This window comes from Heterodontus francisci, chromosome 5 (genome assembly GCF_036365525.1).
Source record: "Heterodontus francisci isolate sHetFra1 chromosome 5, sHetFra1.hap1, whole genome shotgun sequence".
Lineage (NCBI taxonomy): Eukaryota > Metazoa > Chordata > Chondrichthyes > Heterodontiformes > Heterodontidae > Heterodontus > Heterodontus francisci.
Window position 1 is genome coordinate 83,459,537 of NC_090375.1, and position 19,920 is coordinate 83,479,456.

The following is a 19,920-nucleotide window of genomic DNA, read 5'->3' on the forward strand; positions in this document are numbered from 1 at the left end:
ACTCCTGACTTGTGCCTTGGACTGGCTTTGGGGAGTCTGGAGGTGAGTTACTCGCTGCAGGATTCCTCGCCTTTGACCTGCTCTTGTAGCCATAGTATTTATATGGCTACTCCAGTTCAGTTTCTGGTCAATGGTAACACCCAGGATGTTGATAGTGGGGGATTCAGCGAGGTAATGTCATTGAATGTCAAGGGGAGATGGTTAGATTCCCTCTTGTTGGAGATGGTCATTGCTGGCACTTGATATAGTGTATTTAGATTTCTAAAAGGCATTCAATAAGGTGCCACATAAATGGTTACAACCCAACATAAATGCTCATGGTGTTGGGGTAATATATTATCATGGATAGAGGATTGGCTAAATAAAAGGAACCAGCAAGTCGGGATAAATGGGTAATTTTCAGGTTGGCAAACTGTAACTAGTGGAGTATCACAGGGATCAACTATTTCTGAACTATATAATGACTTGGATGAAGGAACTGAGTGTATTGTAACCAAATTTTCAGATGATACAAAGATATGTAGGAAAGCAAGCTGCGAGGAAGAGACAAAGGTCTGGATTTAATGGGCCCCCCAGCCACTGGCTAGGAGATTTGCGGGGGGGGTGTTGGGGAGTGCCCACAGATTTATGACAGGAGACGGGGGGTGGGGGGGCAGAGGACCCATCGCCTTCCCTTCACAACGTGTTTAAGTCAGGGGTGGGAAAGGCAGAAGATGGCCTTCCCGCCCAGAGGGCAATTGAGACCCTTAAGTGGCCAATCACTAGCCTCTTCCCACTGCCGATGGAATTTAAGCCAGCAGCAGAGGAGTCTCTGCCACACAAGGAGGTCACCCAATGAAACAAGGCAACCTCCCTGCAGATATGGGGGGACCTCCTCCACAGGTAATCTATGGACAATGGAGTGCCCCCAGCAGCAAACAACCCACCTCCCATAACAACCACCCGCACCCTTTGCCCATCCTCCCCCCTCCATTGCTGGGGCATGCCAGAGTGGCCCCAGTGACCCCGCCTCACTTACCTTCTCTCTGGGTCTCCAGCACTGGGCCTGCTCCCAGGCCCACTGTAGTACCGGCAGCAGCTACCGCTCCCAATGGCGCTACCGATACTACTGAGCCACCAGCCCTCTAATTGGCCAGCAGATCTTGGAGGCAGGATCCCCATCTTTAAAGGGACGGGCCGAGGGAGCTGTAAAAATGCTGAGGCGGGGTTCTCCTTGCCTTTTTGCCCCAGCAACAGGAGCCCCACTGACCCGACTAAATCCAACCCAAAGAGTCTGCAAAGAGATAGAGATAGGTTAGGTGAGTGGGCAAAAAATTGGCAGATTGAGTATAATGTAAAGTTGTCCACTTTGGTAGCAAGAATAGAAAAGCAGAATATTATTTACATGGAGAGAGACTGCAGGATGTTGCAGTACAGAGGGATCTGGCTGGCCTTGTACATAAATCACAAAAGGTTACAGCAGGTACAGCAAGTAATTAGGAAGTAAAATTGAATATTGGCATTTATTGCAAGGGGGACAGAGTATAAAAAGTAGGGAAGTCTTGCTGCAACTGTACAGGGCATTGATGAGATCACACCTAGGTACTGTGTATAGTTTTGGTCTTCTAACTTAAGGAAGATATACTTGCATTGGAAACAGTTCAGAGAAGGTTCACTAGGCTGATTCCTGAGATGAAGGGATTGTCTTATGAGGAAAGGTTGGTTGGGCCTATACTCATTGGAGTTTAGAAGGACGAGAGGTGATCTTATTAAAACATATAAGATTCTGAGGGGGCTTGACAGGGTACATGCTGAGAGGATGCTTCCCCTCGTGGGGGAATCTAGAACTAGGGGGCACAGTTTCAAAATAAGCAATCTCCATTTAATACGGAGATAGGAGGAATTACTTCTCTCAGAAGGTTGTTAATCTTTGGAATTCTGTTTCCCAAAGAGCAGTGGATGCTGGGTCATATAGTCTAGGCTGGGTTAGACAGATTTTTGATCTATAAGGGAGTCAAGGGTTATAGGAGTGGGGGCAGGCAGGAAAGTGGCGTTAAGGCTACAATCAGATCAGCCATGATCTTATTAAATGGCAGAGCAGGCTCAAGGGGACCAAATGGCCTACTTCTGCTTCTAATTCTTATGTTCTCCAAATGTCCGGGCGGCAGTGTCAACGAAGACTACAACTCTCCAGGGAGGCTGTCACTGACTTATGCGCCATGGGCTTCGGTGGACACCCAATGCCCTTGACCCTGAAGATCACCATGGCACTCAACTTCCATGCCTCTGCTTCTTTCCAAGGATCCACCGGAGACATGTGTGGGGTCTCCCAGGCAGCAACCTACTGCTGTATCAAGGAGGTGACCCAATACCCTGTTTAAGAGGGTGGGCGAGTGTGTGCTGTACCCGACCAACCATAACAGTCAGGCCGAGAAGGCAGTTGGGTTCAGGGCCATCGCTGGATTGCCCCACGTGCAAGGTATCATCGACTGCACAGAGCCCTCAAGGCTCTGACAAAACAACCAGCTGCTTTCATCAAAAGGAAGGGCTTCCACTCAATTAACATTCAACTCGTCTGCGACAACCAAAAGCATTTCTTGTAGGTGTGTGCCCACTTCCTGTGAAGCAGCCATGATGCCTACATACTTCAACAGACCCAGGTGCCACAACTTTTTAAGGCCCCCGCTCGCCTTCAGGGATGGATTCTCAGGGACAAGGGCATTGAAAATATGGCCACTGACGCCTGTGAAAAACCCTCAACAGCAGCAGAGGAGAGGTACAACACTTGCCACAGCTGCACCCGAGCACCATCGAGCAGGCCACTGGGCTGCTGAAGATGAAATTCTGGTGCCTGGATCGATCCATTGGAGCCCTGCAGTACGCCCCAGTGAGGGTCTCATATATTGTGGTGGTCTGCTGTGCTCTGCATAATCTAGCACTGCAGAGCAGGGAGGCCTTGCATGAAGAGGACATGATTGCTCATCAATCCTCATGTGATGAGGAGGATGTGGAGGAAGCTAATGAGCAGGCACCACTGGATGATGATTCCCTTGCAGCAGAGACCAAGGTCATTGAGAGACACGCAAGGGAGGCAAGAGACAATCTCATACATACCTACTTCCTGCTGCCATGATGGCCTCTCAAAGTGAACTGAATAACAACTCACTTCATTGTATTCAACATGTTGCCTCCTTTCTCTCTCGATTGCATGCCTAGTGCCAACTGCACCATGCCCTCTGGCACATCTGAGATCCTTAGCAAACGTGGCCCATGCCTACACTGGCAGCCCATTGTGGGAGCAAGGGTGAAGGCAGCATCTCACAACTCAGGCATGAAAGAATGAGCATTTCAACAATGAATGTGAAGTCTATTTATGACAAAACTGCAGAGAACAATATAAAGGGCAAATTTAATACACCTGTGAATCTCCAACTGTGTCTAGCTGTGGTTCATATGTTTATGAGTACTTCTACGAGCTGTGACCCCTGTGCCTGCAGCTGGGATGGAGGCAGGCTGCTGATCAGGCTGCTGATCCAGGGGTGCCTGATGCCTGGAAGGCCATTGCTGACTGAGGAGACATAGGAACATACGAATTAGAAGCAGGAGTAGGCCACTCAGCACCTGGAACCTGCTCCACCATTCAATAAATTCATAGCTGAACTGATTTCTTCACATTACCACCTACACCTGATAAGCTTTCAGCCCTTTGCTTATCAAGAAATTATCTACTTCTGCCTTAAACATATTCAAAGACTCTGCTTCCACAGCCTTTTGAGGAAATGAGTTCCATAGACCCACGACCCTCTGAGAAAAGAAATTTCTCTTCATCTCTGTCTTAAATGGATGACCTCTTATTTTTAAACAGTGACCCCTGGTTCTAGATTCTCCCACAAGGGGAAACATCCTTTCCACATCCACCCTGTCAAGACCCCTCAGGATCCTATATGTTTCAATCAAGTCGCCTCTTCTAAATTCCAGTGGATACAAGGCTAGCCTGTCCAATCTTTCCTCATAAGATAGTCCTCCCATCCCAGGTATCAGTCTAGTAAACCTTCTTTGAACTGCTTCCAACACATTTACGTCCTTCCTTAAATAAAGGAGACCAATAATGTACACAGTACTCCAGATGTGGTCTCACCAATGCCCTGTATAGTTGAAGCATAACCTCCCTACTTTTGTATTTAATTCCCCTCACGATAAACGATAACTTTCTATTAGTTTTCCTAATTACTTGCTGTACCTGCATACTAACCTTTTGTGATTCATGCACTAGGACATGCAGATCCCTCTGCATCTCAGAGCTCTGCAATCTCTCACCATTTAGATAATATGTGTCTTTGTTATTCTTCCTGCCAAAATGAACTACTTCGCATTTTTCCACATTATACTCCATCTGCCAGATTTTTGCCCATTCTCTTAACCTATCTATATCCCTTTGTAGCCTCCTTATGTCCTCTTCACAACCTACTTTCCTATCTATCTTTGTGTCATCAGCAAATTTAGCAATCATAACTTCGGTCCCTTCATCTAAGTCATTTATATAAATTGTAAAAGGTTGAGGCCCCAGCATAGATCCCTGTGGCACACCCACTTGTTACATCTTGCCGACCAGAAATGACCCATTTATGCCTTCTCTCTGTTTCCTGTTAGCTAACCAATCTTCTATTCATGTCAATATGTTATCCCCCACAACATGAGCTTTTATTTTCTGCAATAACCTTTGATGTGGTACCTTATCAAATGCCTTCTGGAAACCTAAGTACAATACATCCACTGGTTCCCCTTCATCCACAGCACATGTACAGTGGCGCAGCAGTTAGCACCGCAGCCTCACAGCTCCAGCAACCCGGGTTCAATTCTGGGTACTGCCTGTGTGGAGTTTGCAAGTTCTCCCTGTGTCTGTGTGGGTTACCTCCGGGTGCTCTGGTCCTCCCACATGCCAAAGACTTGCAGGTTGATAGGTTAATTGGCCATTATAAATTGCCCCTAGTATAGGTAGGTGGTAGGGAAATATAGGGACAGGTGGGGATGTGGTAGGAATATGGGATTAGTGTAGGATTAGTATAAAATGGGTGGTTGATGGTCGGCACAGACTCGGTGGGCCGAAGGGCCTGTTTCAGTGCTGTATCACTAAACTAAACATGTAACTCCCTCAAAGAACTCCAATAGATTGGTTAAGCATGATTTCCCTTTAACAAAACCATGTTGACTCTGCCTGATTACCTTGAATTTTTCTAAGTGCCCTGCTATAACATCTTTAATAATAGCTTCTAACATTTTCCTGAAGACAGATGTTAAGCTAACTGGCCTGTAGTTTCCTGCTTTCTGTCTCCCTCCCTTTTTGAATAAAGGAGTTGCATTCGCTATTTTCCAGTCTAGCAGAACCTTTCCTGAATCGAGGAAATTTTGGAAAGTCAAAACTAACACATCAACTATCTCACTCGTCACTTCTTTTAAGACCCTAGGATGAAATTCATCAGGACCCAGGTACTTGTCAGCAGGAAAATAATGTGACAGTGCATCCTCTGACTGCTCCTCCTCCCCAGAGGTCGACGGCTGTCCCCCTGTCACAGCATCAGTGCTAGCCTCCTACAGACAATAACCTACATGAGAGAACACAAACAGCTGTGGGTTAGGTTGTGCAGATCTCTTCATGTCAACCATACATGATGTGGATCTCCAGAAGTTGAACACAATCCTCACTCTCTTGTGTGAAACTCCTGTCTCACCATCCACGGTTGAACAGCTGCCCTAGGCCCCTGCTAGCTCCAGTGCCTGTTCCTCAGCCAAGGATAGGGGTCGAAGATCTGGGATCCTTCCTCGGGGTCTCTCTTATGTTATGGGTCCATTTATCCTGCAAGTGGAAAGAGGGACATAGTAAAATTTTGTAGGAAGAGCACAGTGGCGCAGTGGTTAGCACCGCAGCCTCACAGCTCCAGGGACCCGGGTTCAATTCCGGGTACTGCCTGTGTGGAGTTTGCAAGTTCTCCCTGTGTCTGCGTGGGTTTTCTCCGGGTGCTCCGGTTTCCTCCCACAAGCCAAAAGACTTGCAGGTTGATAGGTAAATTGGCCATTATAAATTGTCACTAGTATAGGTAGGTGGTAGGGAAATATAGGGACAGGTGGGGATGTTTGGTAGGAATATGGGATTAGTGTAGGATTAGTATAAATGGGTGGTTGATGTTCGGCACAGACTCGGTGGGCCGAAGGGCCTGTTTCAGTGCTGTATCTCTAATCTAATCTAAAGAACAGTTCTGCTAATGGTAGCCCCTCATCCCCGATGGGGTTTCCTGCATGACTCCTCCGCACATCCGCTCTCAGAGGACGCAGTGGGGGTGAAGTCTGAAAGAAGAAGCCCTGTTGCTGAAATGAAGCCATGCATCTGCCAGGATATCAACCCCTTGCCAGTGCTTTTGTCATCACTCCCTCCCCATTTTGAGCTCCCTCCTGCGTAGCCACATGCAAGCCCTAAAGAAGAAAGCAGTATGGAGGACTCAGCCTGGTGGAGCTCATTGACTGACCTTTGTCACTAGATTCAGTTCCGTGAGGTGACCCCATGGCTGTTGAATCTCTCTACGATCTTCATCCAGGCTTGCTTGATCAGACAGGAGGATCTCTTCTTTCTATCCCTTAGAAAGAGGACCTCCCACCTTTCCCTTGCAGCCTGGAGGAGAATCTCTAGGAAGGCATCACTAAACAGTGGGTCCCATCTCTGACATGGTGCCAAGTCACTCCTGTTTTGTCCCATTGTCTGTTAGTCCTTGTGCAGGGTGAGGGATCCAGGTGATGCAACAGCATTTTAGTGGGGTCCAGCAGCACTTCAGGTTCACTGCCTCACAGAAAGACAGCAATACAAGCAGGGCTGGCAGTATTTTAAATATGGCACCAGCACCTGCATTGGAGTCATCCAATGCTGCAATTGCTGCCTGGGAGCCCACCCACATTGTGCAATTGGATGGGGCCCACGTCTCCATTATGGTAAACGGCCGGCTGCCATGAGATTGCAGTCAGCCAGCCGTGCACATGACATGCGGCTACAGCACCAGCTTCTGGCTTCTCCACCGGAACCCATGCCAAGGTCACAAAATTCAGCCTGTGGTGAAGATCATTGTTTACAAATATAATAGTCATGAAATAAAACAATGAGGTGGATTTTAACTCCAAGTGGGTTTTGGATGGGCTGAAACACACTCACTGGTCCACATTCTAACTCCTGGCCTCACTTAAATGCCCAAGTGGGTGGGAAAAGGGTGTAGTGCAGGTAACAGCAGGAAAAGGTCGAATGGATTTGTCTGCCTGCTGTCTTGGAGGAGGGGAGGGAAGCAGGTGAGTCAAAGAACAAAGAACAAAGATAATTACAGCACAGGAACAGGCCCTTCGGCCCTCCAAGCCTGCGCCGATCCAGATCCTCTCTCTAAACATGTCGCCTATTTTCTAAGGTTCTGTATCACTTTTCTTCCTGCCCATTCATGTATCTGTCTAGATACATCTTAAAAGGCGCCATCGTGCCCGCATCTACCACCTCCGCTGGCAACGCGTTCCAGGCACCCACCACCCTCTGCGTAAAGAACTTACCACGCATATCCCCCCTAAACTTTTCCCCTTTCACTTTGAACTCGTGTCCTCTAGTAATTGAATCCCCCACTCTGGGAAAAAGCCTCTTGCTATCCACCCTGTCTATACCTCTCATGATTTTGTACACCTCAATCAGGTCCCCCCTCAACCTCCGTCTTTCTAATGAAAATAATCCTAATCTACTCAACCTCTCTTCATAGCTAGCGCCCTCCATACCAGGCAACATCCTGGTGAACCTCCTCTGCACCCTCTCCAAAGCATCCACATCCTTTTGGTAATGTGGCGACCAGAACTGTACGCAGTATTCCAAATGTGGCCGAACCAAAGTCCTATACAACTGTAACATGACCTGCCAACTCTTGTACTCAATACCCCGTCCGATGAAGGAAAGCATGCCGTATGCCTTCTTGACCACTCTATTTACCTGCGTTGCCACCTTCAGGGAACAATGGACCTGAACACCCAAATCTCTCTGGACATCAATTTTCCCCAGGACTTTTCCATTTATTGTATAGTTCACTCTTGAATTGGATCTTCCAAAATGCATCACCTCGCATTTGCCCTGATTGAACTCCATCTGCCATTTCTCTGCCCAACTCTCCAATCTATCTATATTCTGCTGTATTCTCTGACAGTCCCCTTCACTATCTGCTACTCCACCAATCTTAGTGTCGTCTGCAAACTTGCTAATCAGTCCACCTATACTTTCCTCCAAATCATTGATGTATATCACAAACAACAGTGGTCCCAGCACGGATCCCTGTGGAACACCACTGGTCACACGTCTCCATTTTGAGAAACTCCCTTCTACTGCTACTCTCTGTCTCCTGTTGCCCAGCCAGTTCTTTATCCATCTAGCTAGTACACCTTGGACCCCATGCGCCTTCACTTTCTCCATCAGCCTGCCATGTGGAACCTTATCAAACGCCTTACTGAAGTCCATGTATATGACATCGACAGCCCTTCCCTCATCATCAGTCCAGAGCAGAGAAGGTGCAACTTCCCATTTGGCTGCTGGATGAAGTGCCCCACAGACAAAATAGTTTCACTTACCTGGAAGGTAACTTTGTTCTTCCCACCAGCTTTCGTTCTGCTTCAGCCTGATGGGGAAGCTGCAGGAACTTCCCCACAGGCCCGAGCTGAAATGCCATCAGGGTTCCATTGATATCACAAGAGCTTGATCAGCATAATGCATGAAATTTCCACTCAATTCCATGGGCACCTCCTATGTCATCAAAACCTTCTTTGGCCTCCTTGTCTCGAGAGACAATGGGTAAGCGCCTAGATGTAGTCAGTGGTTTGTGGAGCAGTGTCTGGAGTGGCTATAAAGGTCAATTCTAGAGTGACAGACTCTTCCACAGGTGCTGCAGATAAAATTGGTTGTCGGGGCTGTTACAGTTGACTCTCTCCTTGCGCTTCTGTCTTTTTTCCTGCCAACTGCTAAGTTTCTTCGACTCGCCACTCTTTAGCCCCGTCTTTATGGCTGTCCGCCAGCTCTGGCGATCACTGGCAACTGACTCTCACGACTTGTGGTCAATGTCACAGGATTTCATGTCGCGTTTGCAGACGTCTTTAAAGCAGAGACATGGACGGCCAGTGGGTCTGATGCCAGTGATGAACTCGCTGTACAATGCGTCCTTGGGGATCCTGCCATCTTCCATGCGGCTCACATGGCCAAGCCATCTCAAGCATCGCTGGCTCAGTAGGGTGCATATGCTGGGGATGTTGGCCGCCTCGGGGACTTCTGCGTTGGAGATATGGTCCTGCCACCTGATGCCAAGGATTCTTTGGAGGCAGCGAAGATGGAATGAATTGAGATGTCGCTCTTGGCTGACATACGTTGTCCAGGCCTCGCTGCCATAGAGCAAGTTACTGAGGACACAGGCTTGAAACACTCGGACTTTTATGTTCCGTGTCAGTGCGCCATTTTCCTACACTCTCTTGGTAGCAGCGGATGCCTTTCCCATGCGCTTGTTGATTTCTGCATCGAGAGACAGGTTACTGGTGATAGTTGAGCCTAGGTAGGTGAACTCTTGAACCACTTCCAGAGCGTGGTCGCCAATATTGATGGATGGAGCATTTCTGACGTCCTGTCCCATGACGTTCGTTTTCTTGACGCTGATGGTTAGGCCAAATTTGTTGCAGGCAGCCGCAATCCTGTCGATGAGTCTCTGCAGACACTCTTCTGTGTGGGATGTTAATGCAGCACCGTCAGCAAAGAGGAGTTCCCTGATGAGGACTTTCCATACTTTGGTCTTCGCTCTAAGACGGGCAAGGTTGAACAACCTGCCACCTGATCAACACTGACAGAATTTCTTATCCACAGCTGTTACATAAGTTTCTAAATTCACTTGAGAAAGCCCTTCAAAACATTCCTGCAGGGGATGCAGAGACGAAGTGGGAAACAATCACTGAGCAACGCAAGCAAATGGACCGCTGGGTGGATCACTACCTAGAACTGTACTCCAGGAAAAATGTTGTCACTGATACTGCCCTCAATGCAACCCAGTCTCTGCCAGTCATGGTTGAGCTGGACGAACAACCAACAAAATTGGAACTCAGTGATGCCATTGATTCTCTAGCCAGCGGAAAATCCCCTGAAAAGGACGGCATTACCCCTGAAATAATCAAGAGTGCCAAGCCTGCTATACTTTCAGCACTCCATGAACTGCTTTGCCTGTGCTGGGCTGAGGGAGCAGTACCACAGGACATGCGCGATGCCAATATCATCATTCTCTATAAGAACAAGGGTGACCGTGGTGACTGCAACAACTACCGTGGAATCTCCCTGCTCAGCATTGTGGGGAAAGTCTTTGCTCGAGTTGTTTTAAACAGACTCCAGAAGCTGGCTGAGCGTGTCTACCCTGAGGCACAGTACGGCTTTCAAGCAGAGAGATCCACCTTTGACATGCTGTTCTCCCTTCGCCAGCTACAGGAGAAATTCCGTGAACAACAGATGCCCCTCTTTGTTGCTTTCATAGATCTCACCAAAGCCTTTGAACTCGTCAGCAGACATGGCCTCTTCAGACTACTAGCAAAGATCGGATGTCCACCAAAGCTGCTCAGTATCATCAACTCATTCCATAACAATATGAAAGACACAATTCAGCATAGCGGTGCCTCATCAGGCCCCTTTCCTACCCTGAGTGGCATGAAACAGGACTGTGTTCTCACACCTACACTGTTTGGGATCTTCTTCTCCCTGCTGCTCTCACGTGCGTTCAAGTCTTCAGAAGAAGGCATTTTACTCCACACATGATCATCAAAATCAGCAGCAGTAATATCAGAGCTCAACAGGAACAGAGCAGGAAATAAAACCACTCCACTTCAACTGACAAGCGGGGAGAATTATAAATCATTCCAAAAGGAATTTTCAGTGGAGCCAGCAGTTAGAACTTTGGCAGATATGCATAAATAACTTAAAAACAATAGCATTCCAAAGTCTAATTCACTTGAAGGGTTGGAAATGATGAGCTAGAGCCAAAAGGTAGGCAACAGGATTGATGATAAGCAAACATAACATTGACATAGCACACAACTGTCTACAAAATACCTGTGATACAGTTCTACACTGTTGTGTTGTTCTATGAAGCCCTACTGATCATTTGCAATGGTTCTTAGTTGATCAGACTAGCTCTTTTAGACGCCTAAGAGTCATATTGAGATTGCCCTGGTTTTTGAACAGCTGGGGTTTCATCTCCTCAAAATGTAATTATTAGCTGCTTGCCATAATTGTTATTGCTTAATTCAGGATTAACACCAGAATTTGGCTGACAGTCACCAGTGCTGAGCCAAGTGCTACAACTCAGATTAAACTTGTTATATTGTTGGCTGCTTGTCCAATCTAAATTGGAGTCTTCCTCTTCTCTGATGCTCATGTACCTGACAAGGTCAATCTACTGCTGCTAAAGCTTTCAGAAATCTTGACTGTGGGAGCAACATCTATTTGGTTAATATTCTCAAAAGCCTGGTTACCTTCACTTTGATCCAGCTACACATATAAAATGTAAAACCAGTGCTATTTAATAGATTTCTATGAAACTGCAAACCTTTGGCCTCATTAGTCCAGTTACATGCAACTTTCGAATGGTCTATTCAGTATCGGATTTAATTGAAGTACTGAATTACGCATTAATCTTCACTTTTGATTTTCCTTTGTGTGATCCTGATCCGCTTCCATGATACTGCCAAAGAAACACAACTTTGATACTGAAATAGGGATTACAATCTGACACTATAAAGCAAACCATCAAATGAAACAATTACTAATTTACCTTTGACCCAGAGTTTGCGATTCTCAGTTCAATCAGATTTCCCATTTAATTTAATCCCACACTGTTTGATTTTCTACAGGAATTACATTTATATAAACTTTAACTGGAGAAAAATCTGTTGTTTGTCTGGAAAACTGGATGAAAATGTATTTCCAACAGGACAGTAAGAAATACATAGGTTTAATCTCTGAAAAATAAAGTTGACATTCTGCAAGATATTTAAAGGTCAAGGGACAGGGTTACACTTTTTGGCGTAATTGGAATTGTGAATATCACTATCTAACAAGGCCTTAGTTTTCTTCTCTGGAGTAATTGATCTTAATGATGTCGCACAATTTTTTTTCTACTAGTTTTTTTTTCTAGTTTTCCTGCCGGATGCTACTGGAGTTGACATTGTCTTGCTTATTACATTCCATCATTAAGAGCTGGGCAGGATTTATTAATATTTATACAGCCCACAGAGTAACTTCAGAATCAATTATTTCTTAACTGTTTCAACAGTCAAGTGACATGGATCCCGTAATATGCAGCTATATCAGTTATGACAGATTTGTTCACATAAAATAACTAATTCAAATTACTAATCATTTTTAATAAAAGAAAACAAATCTTTTAGATTCAGATGTGCAGAGTTAATATGGATAGTGATTTAATATTGCCAACAAAATGGCAAATCTATGACCTTTAAAGCCCATTAAAGATTTTGTATTCTGCATCAGTTCCCTGAAGAAGAGTATTAGTATAGTGTAATCCGTATCAGCTGAGTTTGTCCTGCAAATGTTTGTGTTAATATTTCTAAATGAAGAAGTTCTCAATCTTCTCATGTTATTGATAAAGTATGGAGTTTATTTGGTTGCAAGAAGTAAATGAGATCTTAGTTTAAAAAAGACCGAGTAGCACTGCTAAATTTACAGTTTTGCACTTGTCTTTCAAATTAAATTCTATGAGGTGACCAACTGCGATAAATAGGGATAAACATTCCATTCAATATGCAAATCGTTGTTCTGTTGATTTTTCATATTTGTTGGCCTTATATATGTAAACATATACTTAATATTATTTGTATTTAATTTTTTTTGCATACGTAACAACATTAGGGTTCTTTTCAAAATAATCCACGAGTAATAAAGCTTCATGGAGCAGCCCAAGGATATGAAATGTGCTATTAAATGCAATTCTTTACTTAACTTTCTTTTTCTCTATAATACTAGGGAATAGGAATGGAGATACCTATCTAACAAGCATTCTTTAGAACAGAGACCCAACTTAAAAACTCAATTACCTGAAAGATATACAAAAAACCTATGACTGATGCTATTTTATTGAATTTCTTGCAAAGATCTTTTACACACAAGAACAATCAGGAAAAGCTGGAGTTGTGCTACAACTGAATAATGCCCAGTACTCTATCCTGTCACTGTGTTGGGTGAATGCCCAAATATTAAATGTAACTTCCAAGAAATCACCTCAGGAAGAGTTCTGTTTGCATTTATATTTTTCTGAGGCTTTAGTCTAGTGGCCCCTGTGGAAAGTATAGTTTTCTTAGGTGCACAGCAGCCAAGCCAGCAAACCTGACAGGGATCGCTGGAGACTGCCACCCGAAAGGTATCTTAATGTTTTATACTTTTACTGCTGTCGGTCTGAAAATCCCGTCCTGATTGCCTCACCTTGGCCCTCGACCAGCACACCAGCTGGCAAATTTCACTCCTTCCTTATGAATGGTGAGCTGTCTCATGAGTGGGAAATGTCGCTCACAACTCACCAAAGCCCACTTTGAGTACAATCCTGTTTCTAGATCATTTCCTTCAGCGGAGGAGGGGTGCAAAATTGGACACAGCAGTGATTGCTATTTGGGTGCCATTCATGAATCAAAATGGCATCCGATGCGCACGTACACACTGCTGCTGTGAATCGTGTCAGACGGCATTTTGGTGAGGGCATTCGCGTGCGCGCAGCTAATGGCTGTCAGACGGATGCAGAACAGACAGGTCATGACATCAATCAGCGTGCAACGCTGATTTGACAGTAGCAGTGCCATTTTGGAGCTCCAGGCTGTAGCCAACATGCTCTCGTAACTTCAAACAGCTGTACACAGGTTTTGTTCCCATCTACTGCAACCAAAGATGATTCCACTCCCTCAAAATCCAGCTGGTGAGCGACCGTAGGCAGATATGGAGATTAAAACTGCTCACAATACTCCAGGTGTGGTCTCACTAAAGCCCTGTGCAATTGTGGTAATGCTTCCTTATTCTTGTACTCCAGGCTGCTTGCAATAAAAGCGAACATGCAATTTGCCTTCCTGATTGTTTGCTGCACCTAAATGCTATCATTCTGTATTCCTTGCATGAATACACCCAAGGCTCTCGGAACATCAACATTTAAAAGTTTCATGCCTTTTAAAAATTCTGTTTTTCTACTCTTAGTACCAAGATGGTCGATCTCTCTGCTCGAAAGCCACACTGTGCCTCAGGGTCGACACGCTCGGCCAGCTTCTGGAGCCTGTTTAAAGCGACTTGAGAGAAGACTTTCCCCACTATGCAGAGCAGGGAGATTCCATGGTAGTTGTTGCAGTCACCGCAGTCACCTTTGTTTTTATAGAGGGTGATGATATTGGCATCGCGCATGTCCTGTGGTACTGCTCCCTCATCCCAGCACAGGCAAAGCAGTTCGTAGAGTGCTGAGAGTATAGCAGGCTTAGCACTCTTAATTATTTCAAGGGTAATGTCGTCCCTCCCAGGGGCTTTTCCGCTGGCTAGAGAATCAATGGCATTGCTGAGTTCCGATTTTGTTGGCTGTACATCCAGCTCATCCATGACTGGCAGAGGCTGGGCTGCATTGAGGTCGGTCTCAGTGACAACATTCTCCTTGGAGTACAGTTCTAGGTAGTGCTCATTTGCTTGCGTTGGTCAGTGATTGTGTCCCCTGATTTAGATTTGAGGGGGGCGATCTTCTTGATGGTTGGCCCAAAAGCTCTCTTAATGCCATCATACATTCCTCTGATGTTTCCGGTGTCTGAGGCCAGCTGAATATGACTGCATAGGTGTTGCCAGTAGTCATTTGTGCAGCGCCTGGCTGTTCTTTGTGCAGCGTTTCTGGCTGTTTTAAGTGCTACGGATGTTAACTCACTGGGGGCTTTCTTGTAGTTCAGCAGTGCAATGCGCTTAGCGGCTATGACAGGTTCCAGCTCTTCAAAGTGAGATTGAAACCAGTCTGCATTCCACTTCACGCGTTTGCCGTAGGTGGTCATAGCTGACTCATAGATGGCATCTCTGATGTGGGCCCACTTGGTCTCTGCATCCCCTGTGGGAGTGTTTTGAAGGGCTTTTTCAAGTGAATTTAGAAATTTTTGTAACAACTGTGGATAAGAAATTCTGCTTGTGTTGATGCGCGGGTGGCCCTTCTGCTTGGAGTGATGCAGCTTCTTTGGTTTGAGTCTAACTTTGCTGCACACCAGGGAGTGGTCAGTGTCACAGTCCACACTGGGAAGCTGCGTGTGGTTTGAACGCTGTTTAAAGAGGCTCGCCTTGTGACGATGAGGTCCAGCTGGTGCCAACGACGTGATCTTGGGTGCCTCCAAGAAACCTGGTGACAGGGTTTATTGTGAAAGAATGAGTTGGTGATGCAGAGGTTGTGATAGGTACACAACTCAAGCAGCCTCTGTCCATTCTCATTCATCCTTCCAATGCCATACCGCCCAAGGCAGGAGGGCAATGAGTCATGGTTGGCCCCAACCCTGGCATTAAAGTCCCCCAGCAGGAACAGATGTTCGGTATTGGGGATGCTACTAATGATATTATGGAGTTCCACGTAGAACTGGTCTTTAGCTTCAGGTGGGGAGCAGACTGTTGGAGGATAGATGCTGAGTAGGTGTACTGGACCAGAGGTGGTGAGCAGTCGGATGGACAGTATGCATTCTGAGCCATTTGAAGGTGACTCTATCATGCTGAGCAAAGAGTTTCTGATGGCGAAGCCCACTCCATGCTGTCTTGGTTCTTCAGGATCTCTACCCTGCCAGTAGAAGGTGTAGTCTTGATCTCTCAGAGATCCGCTCGCGGGGAGGCGAGCTGAAGTGCTGAAGTGCTGCAATGTCCACATTGAGTCTACTGAGCTCATCGTTAATGATGGCGGTCTTCCGAGAATCGTTGATTTGTGTAAGGTCTTCCGACAGGCCAGGACACATAGTTCTGACATTCCAGCTTGCAAAACGAAGGGCTGGTACCTTCTTTCCTTTTTTTATCGTGCTGTTTGGTGCAGTGTTGCAGTCCACTTTTCGGGCAATGGCCCTGAGCTCCAAGCACGCATTGAAGCTGGTGGACTGTGGCGGGACAGAACTTTATTGACCAGGGGCTGCCCGGTTTGAGTCGGGCGGTAGCTGTCCAGTGAGATGCGATGACTTCTCCCACCGACAAAGGCAGCCCATGGCGCCCAATCACTACGCCAATTGAGCTGGACTTATAACCCGTAACTGCTGCCTTCCGTGTTGTTTCGGTCGCTGTGAGGCGACTATGGAGTGACCTCTCCACGGAGCATGCCTGGGCGAATGTATGGGGGTTGTGAGTTGCCCAAGCGTCAAAACCCCCCTCTCGGCCTTTATGGTGGGCTCCAAAGGAGTGCAGAGCACGATGTTTGGCACCGGGATGGCTGCAGGAACTGCCGGAAACATGCCAAAGGTGACACATGACCGCCTACGGGGTTCCGCTCCGGATTTTCTGTTAGGGTTTACTCCCTTAGCCTTGGACTCTCCCGAGATGCCCACAAGGCAGTGGGGTTGTTAGGGCCCCTGCTCAGGCATAGGTGGATGCCGGTTGGAGGAGGAGGTGCGAGGGGGAGGGGTGTAGGGAAGGGGGTGCGAGGGGGAGCTGGGAAGGGGGCTGCAGGGGGGTAGGGGGGGTGCAGGGGAAGGGGGTGCGGGGGGAAGATGGTGCGAGGGGGGAGCTGGGAGGGGGGAGCGGGGGGGTGTGGGGAAGGGGGTGCAGGTAATAAAACATTTCATCAGTTCCCACCATCCCAGAAGACCTCGCTGTGCCTTGTGTATTGGTTGCTGCTGTGTTTAAGAGGGTTCCTCATAAGGATGACTAATGGAGATGACAAAGGGGAATGGTTCAAAACCAGCACAAAACCACTGCCGCACATCAATTGTCATCAGCCTGGGAGAATGTTACCAGTGGAATCCCACAGGGGTCAGCTTTGCAACCTGTTTGCAGCTAGGAGTCACAGCTCATCCGCGTCCTCCGGGAGTCTACCCTGAGGCACAGTGTGGCTTTCGAGCAGAGAGATCGACCATTGACATGCTGTTCTCCCTTCGTCAGCTACAGGAGAAATGCCGCAAACAACAGATGCCCCTCTACGTTGCTTTCATAGATCTCACCAAAGCCTTTAACCTCGTCAGCAGACATGGTCTCTTCAGACTACTAGAAAAGATCGGATGTCCACCAAAGCTACTAAGTATCATCACCTCATTCCATGACAATATGAAAGGCACAATTCAGCATAGCGGGGCCTCATCAGATCCCTTTCCTATCCTGAGTGGCGTGAAACAGGGCTGCGTTCTCACACCTACACTGTTTGGGATCTTCTTCTCCCTGCTGCTCTCATATGCGTTCAAGTCTTCAGAAGAAGGAATTTTCCTCCACGCAAGATCAGGGGACAGGTTGTTCAACCTTGCCCGTCTAAGAGCGAAGACCAAAGTACGGAAAGTCCTCATCAGGGAACTCCTCTTTGCTGATGATGCTGCATTAACATCTTACACTGAAGAGTGTCTGCAGAATCTCAACGACAGGTTTGCAGCTGCCTGCAACGAATTTGGCCTAACCATCAGCCTCAAGAAAACGAACATCATGGGACAGGACGTCAGAAATGCTCCATCCATCAATATCGGCGACCACGCTCTGGAAGTGGTTCAAGAGTCCACCTACCAAGGCTCAACTATCACCAGTAACCTGTCTCTCGATGCAGAAATCAACAAGCGCATGGGAAAAGCTTCCACTGCTATGTCCAGACTGGCCAAGAGAGTGTGGGAAAATGGCACACTGACACGGAACACAAAAGTCCACGTGTATCAAGCCTGTGTCCTCAGTACCTTGCTCTACAGCAGCGAGGCCTGGACAACGTATGTCAGCCAAGAGCGACGTCTCAATTCATTCCATCTTCGCTGCCTCCGGAGAATCCTTGGCATCAGGTGGCAGGACCGTATCTCCAACACAGAAGTCCTCGAGGCGGCCAACATCCCCAGCATATGCACCCTACTGAGCCAGCGGCGCTTGAGATGGCTTGGCCATGTGAGCCGCATGGAAGATGGCAGGATCCCCAAAGACACATTGTACAGCGAGCTTGCCGCTGTTATCAGACCCATCGGCCGTCCATGTCTCCGCTTTAAAGACGTCTGCAAACGGGACATGAAGTCCTGTGACATTGATCACAAGTCGTGGGAGTCAGTTGCCAGCGATCGCCAGAGCTGGCAGGCAGCCATAAAGGCGGGGCTAAAGTGTGGCGAGTCGAAGAGACTTAGCAGTTGGCAGGAAAAAAGACAGAAGTGCAACGGGTGAGCCAACTGCGAAACAGCCCTGACAATCAATTTTACCTGCAACATCTGTGGAAGAGTCTGTCACTCTAGTATTGGCCTTTATAGCCACTCCAGGCGCTGCTCCACAAACCACTGACCACCTCCAGGCACTTACCCATTGTCTCCCGAGACAAGGAGGCCAAAGAAGAAGAAGTACCAAAATAAACAACCTCACATTTCCTCACATTGTACTGCATCTGCAACCTTGTTCACCACCCTCTTAACCTGTCTATATCTATTAGTAAGTAACATGGTGTCCTGTTCTACAGCGTACTGCTTGAACCGAGTACCTAACTAGGGGAATTTGGTGATTGAGGGAATTTGGAGCAGTGAGGGAAAAGATGCTGTTCTGGTCTTTTACAAAACAAGGAAGGGTCTGAGTGAGGGTGCAGGAGTCAGCAAGACCTGAGAACTGAAGTCTAAAGATGTTAATTAGGTGAGCAGGGAGGTGTTTATCTATATTACAGAGAGACTCACTGGCAGTAGCAGGGGTGGCGGACCTGAGTGGAGACTGAGTGCAGTGACCAAGGAGTTAAAGTGAGAGGGAGAGCCTCTAATGAAATCTTCGACAAGAAAAGCAACATCTGCAAAACAGCTATAGTGAAACCTCAACCAGGGAAAGCGCCAATGGGTGAGTAACTGGTAAGTGTTTCCAGATAATAGGCTAGTAAGTAAAGGCATGGCAGGGAACCTCAGCACCGTAGAATGTACATCCTATGGCATGTGGGAAATCCTGGATGTTTCTCATGGTCTGGATGCGTCACCAGCTAGAGCAGCTTGGGCTTACTATGGGGCATCTGTGAGGCTGTGAGCTTCACGGATAACATGTGTCTGGAGGTGATCACCCCACAGTCTAAAAATGTACAGGAAAAAGAGGGAATGGGTGACTGCCATAAGGAGAAGGAGGACCAGATAGGAAAAGCAGGGATCCCATGAGTGCATCTCACTCTCCAATTGGTATTCAGTTCCGAATACTAGTAGGTTTCTTGGTTCCTCTGGGGAGTGGGAACAGAGTCTAGACTACGGCACCACGCTGCCAAGGACTAGTGAGGACAGAAATAGAAAGACCGAGCTGATGAATACACGGCTGGAGAGATGGTGCAGGAGGGAGGGCTTTAGATTCGAAAGACATTGAAATTGTTTTTCGGGGAGGTGGGAACTGCACAAGCCAGACAGGTTGTACCTCAACGGGGCCAGGACCAATGTCCTCTCAGGGCGTTATGCCTGTGCTGTTGGGAAGGGTTTAAACTAGCTTGGCAGGGGACTGGGAATCTGAGAGTAGATTCAGAAGGGAAAGAAGAAAAGTTGGAAATGAAAGGCAGAAAATTAATAAGTGTGTTAGGAAGGCAGAGGAAACAAATCTGGAAAATAGACAACAATGGAGTTTGGCAGTGCTAAGTGGTATATACTTAAATGCAAGAAGTCTGGGGAATAAGGCAGATTAGCTGAGAGCACATGGGGAACATGATATGAAAGCTATTACTGAGACATGGCAGCTAGAGGGCAGGAATGGCAACTCAACATTCCTGG